The sequence below is a fragment of the Chiloscyllium plagiosum genome, chromosome 3 (assembly GCF_004010195.1).
Source record: "Chiloscyllium plagiosum isolate BGI_BamShark_2017 chromosome 3, ASM401019v2, whole genome shotgun sequence".
Lineage (NCBI taxonomy): Eukaryota > Metazoa > Chordata > Chondrichthyes > Orectolobiformes > Hemiscylliidae > Chiloscyllium > Chiloscyllium plagiosum.
Genome location: NC_057712.1, coordinates 96,454,968 through 96,464,077, shown reverse-complemented (window position 1 = coordinate 96,464,077; position 9,110 = coordinate 96,454,968).

Below are 9,110 nucleotides of genomic sequence, written 5' to 3'. Positions count from 1 at the left end.
ATTTTGGTAGTGAAAATTAAAGTTATCAATCAGATTGCCTTTGTCCAAGGACAGAGCTTCTGATAGTTCAAACTCCAACGACACTCTGTGTTTTTCCAAACAGTTTTTCGTTGTAATTCTAAATATGGCATAATAGAATGATTTTGTGTTTAAAACTGTCATCCAGATCTTCTTTCATCCATTTGACTTACTGAAATGTTAGTAGCATCCATGTGATGAGGTAACGAGCCACCAGTCCAAAGTCATTGGATTATGGTCATCTGTGTGAAAAAAATCTTTTTGAATGTTGAAGGTCTGAATTTGAATCTCATTAATAGTAATGCGTATTCATTTAATAGAGTGAACTGCACATTGTTATTTAATCAATCCTAAACTAAAAGCGATGTAAACAAATCATCAACATTCAGAAAGTATAGATTTGCAGGTCAATTTTCATTTCCCCATATACATAACATATATATAACACAGGATAATCATTAGAGGTGATAAAAACTGGCTAAGGTTTATCTCTCCATCAACATTATGAATATAAATTATATGGTTATTGTCACATTACTATGTGTGCGAGCTTGCTGTACACAAATTGGCTGTCATATCGCCTACATTACAAAAGTGACTACACTCCATAAGTATTTCATTGGATAAGTTCATGGAAGATGCAAGACAAATGCAAAACTACTTTCTAATTTTAAAAAAAATCAAACAGAGATTGAAATCAGTGATCCATCCATTACTATTGATAGGAAGGGTGAATTCGTAAAAATAAACCTGCTCATATCCATTTGCAAACTTTGATGCCTCTCACTATTCATTTTTTAACCAAGCTATTTGTCTTCAAATCTGAGTCCATGTGGTACAAATCCAGTTAGCTCACCTTAGGTTTTACCATCTCGTATTTTCCTTCAGCGTCACCAAACTTCTGTCCATTAGAACCTGCCTCCTTTGAGTTTTCTTCCATTTACCTTTAATAAAAGGCTATGAGAAACCTATATATTTCCTTGAATCCAAAACTCAGGATATATACTGAGCTGCCTCAGCTTCTTCCTTTAGCACCCCTTCCTATATATTTCGAAGTTCTCTTTCCCATTCAGCCCAGACCACAAAGTACTTCATCTTCCAATCAGTATGCACTATATGTTGCTGTCACTGAAGCCCTTTGCAAATTCAGTGTTGACATTTCCTTATCAATGGAACTAAGCAAGTTATAGTTCTCTTAAACTCATGAAGGTATTTTGTGAATCTATTTATCCCGTATGCAACTTCTGTTTTTAATATTTTTAAGCGTTAAGTTAATATTACTTGAAAGGAACTTTATGCATGAAATTCTGGCCATTTCTCTTAAAATTGCTAAATAAGTTGAATTGCAAATCAGTCGTCTAGTTTAGACTATTTTGTGAGAGATTTTCCCCATAAGTGGAATGAAAGTAGAAAGATTAATGGTATTAAATCAGATTATGAAAAGAGTAGTGGATGAGGGTGTACAGCAGATCATTTGCAGTTGCATATTGGTTTTCAGCCAAAACATCAAGTACACACAAGTCTGTTATCAGTGGCAGGCCCAGCACATATTTGTCATTCCTGACCGTCCTTAATTTTTTAGTTGGTGGTTTTTATTTCAGTGAAAAAGAACCATGGGATGTCTTGCATTTGTAGAAGTGAAAAGTGTGTTTTAAAAAAAAGATACATCACATCAAATGTATATAGTACTATGTCTGATCCTATTAACATGGAGAAGTACTCAGGAATCTTCAAATTTATGCAGTTAATTATCACATTTTGAGAAAATTCTTTTAAATAAACCATACTGTGCATTTGTTCAACATATATTTAAGAACTATCATAATATACCGTTACTTATTGATCCATGAAAGACCATTGCAATAAAATTAAGTAAAACCTAGAAGTGTTGCAGTTCTTTTTGCCACTGGAAAGGTGAGATAGTGATTGGCTGATGGCTTCAGCCAATTTGATTCTCTCCATTCGATATCAAGAAATGGCTGAAGGCAGCAGATACTTGTGGACCCTGACAGTACCCTGGCAATAGTACTGAAGACTGGTGCTCCAGAACTAGCTGTGCCTCCAACCAAGCCAAAAGCACAGCAACAATATTGCCATCTATCTGGCAATGTGGAAAATTGCTTTAGTATGGCCTGTCCACAAAAAGCTGTTTAACTTTAACTCCAGGATCCTACTCTTAATCATCAGCAAAATGATGCAAGGTATCATTGATCATACTGTGAAGAGGCACTTATACAGCAGAAAACTAATCATCAATTCTGCTTGAGTTCTGCCAGAACCACTTGACTCCTGACCTCATTACAGCCATAATATAAAGATGAGCAATGACCTGAATTCCAGAGGTGAGGACTGTGCAACTGCTGTTGACATATGGCAACATTTCACTAGGTGTCACCAAATTGAAAGTAATGAGAATTAGAAGAAAATTCTCCAGTGGCTGCAGTCAGACTAGGCAGCAACAAAGGTTTCTGAGGTCAATTAGCTCAGCTTCAGGACGTAGAGTATCGCTCCTCAGGCTGGTGTCCTAGGCCCAACCATCTTCATCTGGTTCATCGATACCTTTTGCTCTAAGATCAACATGGGGCTAACATTTGCACAATGCTGACCTCTATATTCCTCAAATAATGAAGCTGTCAGTCCCAGCGAGACTTGGACAACATTCATGCTTGGGCTGATAAGGGGCAATTGATGTTGGTGTCATATAAGTGCCAGGCAATGACCATCTTGAATTAGAGTCCAAACATTTCCCTCTGACATTCAACAAAACTTCCTCCATCCTCAACATCCTGATGTTACCATTGCCAAAGTTAATACAGGTCAGAGTACGCAGGTTGTGACTCATTCAGTGCTTCCTCAAAATCTTTCCACTATTACCAGGCATCAGACAGGAATATGTTGGAACACTGCAAAAGAAAGTTGTCAAGCAAATGTTAACTAAAAAGAGTTAGCACACTACTTTTATACCTTTACGTTTATTTTAAAAGCTATTGCATTCATGACTATAGAAATTTAGCAATATGAAGTATTTAATTTTACAGAATTTAACATTTTTTTTTGAGGAGAGGCTATACAAAGCCTAACTACAGCCTTTAAGTTGATTGTAATAGGCAAATATGATTTGCTTAATGTTGTTTCACTGAATGTCGTAGTTTTCAGTGTTTAGATAAGGACTTGATGTAGAACATAATCAAAGATCTCTCCCACCCTGATTATAATTTCTTCCATTGAGCAGAAGATACAAAAGCTTAAACACACTTGCCAACAGATTCAAGAACAGCTTCTTCCCCTCTGTTATCAGACTTCTGAATGGATCTCTCAAGTTTTAAAATTAATGTTGATCGTCATCTTTGTGCATCTTCTCTGCAGGCGTGACACTGTATTCTCCACTCTGTTCTGTTACCGTAATGCACCTTACGTGGTATGATCTGCCTGTGCTGCAAGCAAAACAAAACTTTTCACTGTATCTCGGTACACGTGACAATAGTAAATCAAATCAAATCAAAAGATGGGCTTTCACATTGACATGAGTGTCCTGGAGATTTTGGGCCAAAATTTTAATTATTTGAAGAACTGTAATAGCATTTCTGTACCCCTGCTGTTCCATTTTATGTATTGCTTACAGTTAATGTCTTTCAGTTCTAATAAAGAGTCCACCCCAAACATTAATGTGTCTCTATCTGCACAGATGCTGAGTGTTTCCTGAAAAATGTTTTGCACCATTTTAGATTTCAATCAACTGCTGTAATGCGTTAGTTCTTCATTTTATTATGTTGTTTGAAAATATCAGGAACCCAATATCACTTGCCAAGGGTTGTGGGATAAGGACCAGAAGGCATAATCTCAGAATAAGGGGTCAACCATTTAAGACCGAGGTGAGAAGGAATTTCTTGCCTCAGATGGCAGTCGATCTGTGAATTTTTTTTTGATGCAGCAAGTTGTTGAGGCTGGGTCATCAAGTATATTCAAGGCTGAAATAACAATAAGGGAATTAAGGATTGTAGGGAAAAAGCAGGAAATTGGAGTTGAAGTTTATCAGATCAGCCATGATGTCATTGATGGAGCAGACTCAATGGGCTGAATGGCCCACGTCTCCTCCTATGTCTTATCGTTACTCACGCTATCCAAGATGTATTCTTGCATTTGACTATGAATTTATCCAGATAAATGATTCAGAGCTACAAGTAGAAGAAATTGATTCAACACATTCCTTTAGTGGTGTAGCAATTAGTTATGAAAAAATTACAATTTTCTGTGATTGTGATTGATCCAAACTAATCTCAGATGTCTTCTCCATCTATTGTTTAGCAGACTTCAATTGATTTGATTGCAGTTTTTGAGTACAATAGAATGTGTTGCCCTGAGGCTGAAGCATAGTTGTCTGTACTATAAAGAATAGCTTTGCAGACTGGAAGACATGCAACCTCAGTTTAGATTGGATTACGTACAGTATGGAAACAGGCCCTTCGGCCAACACCGACCCTCCGAAGAGTAACCCACCCAGACTCATTTCCCCTTCACTATGGGCAATTTAGCATGGCCAATTCACCTAACCTGCACATTTTTGGACTGTGGGAGCACCCGGAGGAAACCCACGCAGACACGGGGAGAATGTGCAAACTCCACACAGACAGTTGCCTGAGGTGGGAATTGAACCTGGGTCTCTGGTGCTGTGAGGCAACAGTGCTAGCCACTGTGCCACCACAGTTCCTCAAACCTAGCCAGGGGAGAAGGAAGAGGCACTGACCACATTCTCGTAAATCTCTTTGGCTCTGTAAGTTGTACCAGAGGAATGGAGAGCTGCTAACGTAGCACTTTGTTCAAAACTGGAGGAAAGAAGAAGGCATTTCTGGTTGGATTAAGCAATATAATATTGCCTTGAATGATGTTCTGGACTTCGCTGATTTATATTTTTATGGCACCTTTCATATCACAGAACATCCCAAAAAAATTCACAGCCAATGAAGTACTTGTGCCATGAAAGATCATGGAGGGGAAAATGTAATCGAGGAATTGTGACTGCCAATTGACGCACAGCAAGTTCCCCCATACTGCAACATGGTGAAGACCAGATAATCCAATATTTTGTGATGGTGATTGGAGAATAAATATTAGATAGGATAGAATAAATAATTAATTGCACCATGTTTGTCCTAACTAAGGAAAGCCTACTTATTTTCAAAAGGCAAGCTGTGCTTGATAAATTTAAAGGTCTCCTCCAAGGAAATGAGAGTTCATATTTTGTACATTGGCTTGCAAGAAGTATTTGATGAATATTACTATTTCCCAATTATTATTCATCCGTGTCGACTCCAAAATGAGTCACATTTGAGTTTGAAGAACTATAATTGGTCATTAAAACCAGGTAATCTGGCTTCACAAATTCAAGGTGGGGAAAGCCAGAACAATCTTATTTCAAAATTGCTGTTAGTGTTGTAGAGGTTCTCCACAATATCTTTGTAATTGCTGGAGACAGCAACCATGCAGTGCTATTCAATGTCAAAGTGCCTGTATTTTTGCTCTACAGACAGCATTATTCAACCTGTCCTGAAAGCTGCTTTTGTGGAGCACTGCTACTTGTATGGTTTGACACCAAGCTTGCTGTGAAGCTCGTCTTTTGTTGTTTTGAGCCTGGCTGGCTTGCTTCCACGTCACCCCACAGCAAGCTACAGAGGTCAATCTGAACTCTTTAGCTTCTAGTGAAAACTGACATTATTCAAACAGATTTACACAGTACAGTGATTCCATTTTAAAGACAAAACACCTGTTTTTGATAAGCATAAATGACTTGGCCCTGGAAACAGGCCATTCGGCCCATCAAGACCACACTGCCTCTCCAAAGAGCATTCCACCCAGACTCGCCCCATCTACCCCTTCATTTCCCATGGCTAATTCACCTAGCCTGCACATCCTTGGACTATGGGAGGAAACCGACGCAGACATGGTGAGAATGTGTAAACGTCATATAGTCACCTGAGGCTGAAATCAAACCTAGGTCCCTGGGGCTGTGAGGCAGCAGTGCTAACCACTGAGCCACCATATGGGTACAGGATACAGTTTCAAAATTGGCAGATAATATTAATTATGGAAGTGAATACAGTCAAGAAGAGAATAGTAATAAGACTTTGATAGAACAGATCAGGCTGATGGAATGGGCAAGTCATAACGAATAACATTGAGTAGAAAGTTTGAGATAAGTTAACACATGTTAAATGATATAATTTGAAAGGGTGGACAATCTGGAGGTGGACAGTGTGATATTTATGCATAAATCTTTGATGGTTGCAGGTTAAAATTGCACATGTTAAAGCACCTTGCTTCCTGAAATTTCTAAAAAAAACGCTGTAGAGTACAAAAGCAACAATGTTATATCAAGTATTGGTTTGGCATGAGCAGAGTTTGGGGTCAGATTTTTAAAGTTGGGTTGGGATGACCTGGGTCTATTCTGAGTCCTGAGCTTATACTTCCTCAATTATGTTGCCTTTGTGATGCTGTTTTTAAATGTCAATACTGTAACTGGGCAGGAGGTGAGCTTGGATTTCCAACAGTAGCACTAAATAGCTTCCAGAAATGGGAGCCACCATCCTAGTGCCAAGTGCAAAGGCAGGCAGCAGTCAAATTGGGCCTGCCACTGCCATGCTAAAGAGAACAGGCAGTTACTTAGAGGGCCTGATGTTGTAATACTGAGAGAAGTGGCCTTCCTTGCATGTTGAAAGAACTGTGCTTGATCTGGTGCAGAATGACCTATTACACTTCAGTATACTACAAACAGACGCCAGACAAAATAAGAGCAGGAGTAGGCCGTTCAACCCTTTGAGATTGCTCCAACATTCATCGTGGCAGATCATCAAACTCAATAACCTGTTCCTGTTTTCTCCCCAGCCACCTTGATCCCTCTAGCCCTAACAGCTATATCTAACTCCTCTTAAACATTCAATGTTTTGGTCTCAACTACTTTCTGTGGAATTCTCTGGGTGAGGAAATTATTCCTTATCACTGTCCTAGATGGCCTACCTTTATCCTTCGACTGGACAGTCATCAGAAACATCTTCCTGTGTTAATCCTGTTCAAACCTGTGAGAATTTTATAGGTTTCTGTGGGAATCCCCCCTCATTCTTCTAAACTCCAGTGACTAAAGTACTAACCGATCCAGTCTCTCTCCAAATGTCAGTTCTGCCATCCCAGGAATTAGTCTGATGAGGATTGGGTTTGTCAGCTTTGAAAATCCCATCCTTGTTTTCCTTGGTCCATCAACAAGCTCCAACTGAGCTTACTGGGCTGTTCGTGGGAGGCACGTGAATTTCCCGTTTAGCCTACTGGCCCTTTGAAATCTTAAACAGTCCACGGGCATTGGGTATATGAGATGACTTCTGGGATCACTAACTTGACATTCTATCCATGCTGGTTCTATTTGAAAATCAGACCATTGTGTTTGATTTTCGACACATTTTAGCAAGGACATGAAGGCTTTGGAAAGGGCACAGAAGAGATTAATTTGAATGGTTTCAGTGAAGTGTTGGATAGGGTTGGGGGAGTTGAGGATGGGTGGGGGCGGTGTCGGATTGGGATGGGGGGACNNTGTTGAATGGGATTGGTGAGCAGGGGCTTGCGCGCAGTGAGCTGCTGCCTAGTCTCTCGAATCGGGAGAAGACTTAAAAAAAAATCTCTGAGCCCTAGTGGAAAGGCAGTTAATTGATTAACTGAATAATTGATTATCTGAACGAAATAGTGCCCACCAATTTCGTTCGGATAATTGAGGTTCCTCTGTATAAGATTTCCAGATGCCTGTGTCTCATCACTTTGTAATGGAGCACATTAAGCAATGGACCATAATGAAATCTTTGCGACAAGCAATAATTTAATTTTAGTCTTGAGTTTCCACATTTTACTGCTGAATATTTTTCAGACCTCATTGCTGAGTGATAATTTTTATCCTTCATTGTTGCAGTTTATTAGTTTTAAATTTGATTTCTATATACAACAATTATATTTGGTGTTCAATGGAGCTAGGGCAAATTCCTTATCATTGATGAAATTGTCTGCTATATTTCTTATGTGACATGAGTGACTGCCCCGCAAAAAATATTTGTTAGCTGTAAAGAATGTTAAGATTTCTTGAGTTTGCAAAGGCAGTATAGAAATACAAGTTTATTTCTCTGCAGTCAGGAGGAGATGGTGAATATGGTGGTAATGCCACCGAACTAATAATCCAGTGTGTCGGACTAATGTTCGAGGAACAAGGGTTTGAATTCCACCATGAAAGATTTTCCCTAAAATGTGGAGATTAAAAGCCAGCCTAATGATGACTGTAACTAATCATTATCAATTGTTTTAAAAATTGTGACTCTAGACCTCTAGAATAAGGGGAGGCGGTGGCTCATTGGCCTTATTGATAGACTATTAATGTGGAAACTCAGGCAATGTTCTGGGAATCTGAGTTTGAATGCTTGCCTGCTTACCAACGCCATCACCACCCATTGTCCCCTGCTCCAAATGATATATGATGGAATTTGAATTCAATTTTGAAAATCAGAAATTAAGAGTCCTATGATGACCACAAAACCTGTGTCAATTGTTGGAAAATTGTTGGAAACGGCGCATTCTGCTTATTTTGTAAAACTTCTGTGGCCACCACATCCTTGAAATGAAATAAAATATTCTTGGCTTCTGTGTCTTTCCAGATTACTCCTCATATCCAACTTCCCTTCCAACTCTAATTATCTCCCAAATCTATGCCCATGTTTTCTGCTTGAATCTCTTTAATTAAGTTTCCATCTCTGCCACTGTGACAATAATTAAAGTTACAAATTACATTGTTTTTGACAGTGACTATGGTGCATTACTCTCCCAATCATCTTTTGGTGTAGTTAAGCATACATTACTTCTCAACCTCTCTTCACTGGGATTTCCTTTACTGGTTCTACGGGACAGGGACGGGGAAGAGGGGGCTCTCTCTCTCCCAGAGCACTGCTGCCTCACAGCGCCAGGGACTCTGGTTCTATTCCAGCCTCGGGCAACAGTCTGCGTGGAGTTTGCACATTCTCCCCATGTCTGCGCGGGTTTCCTTCGAGTGCGCTGGTTTTCTCCCATAATCC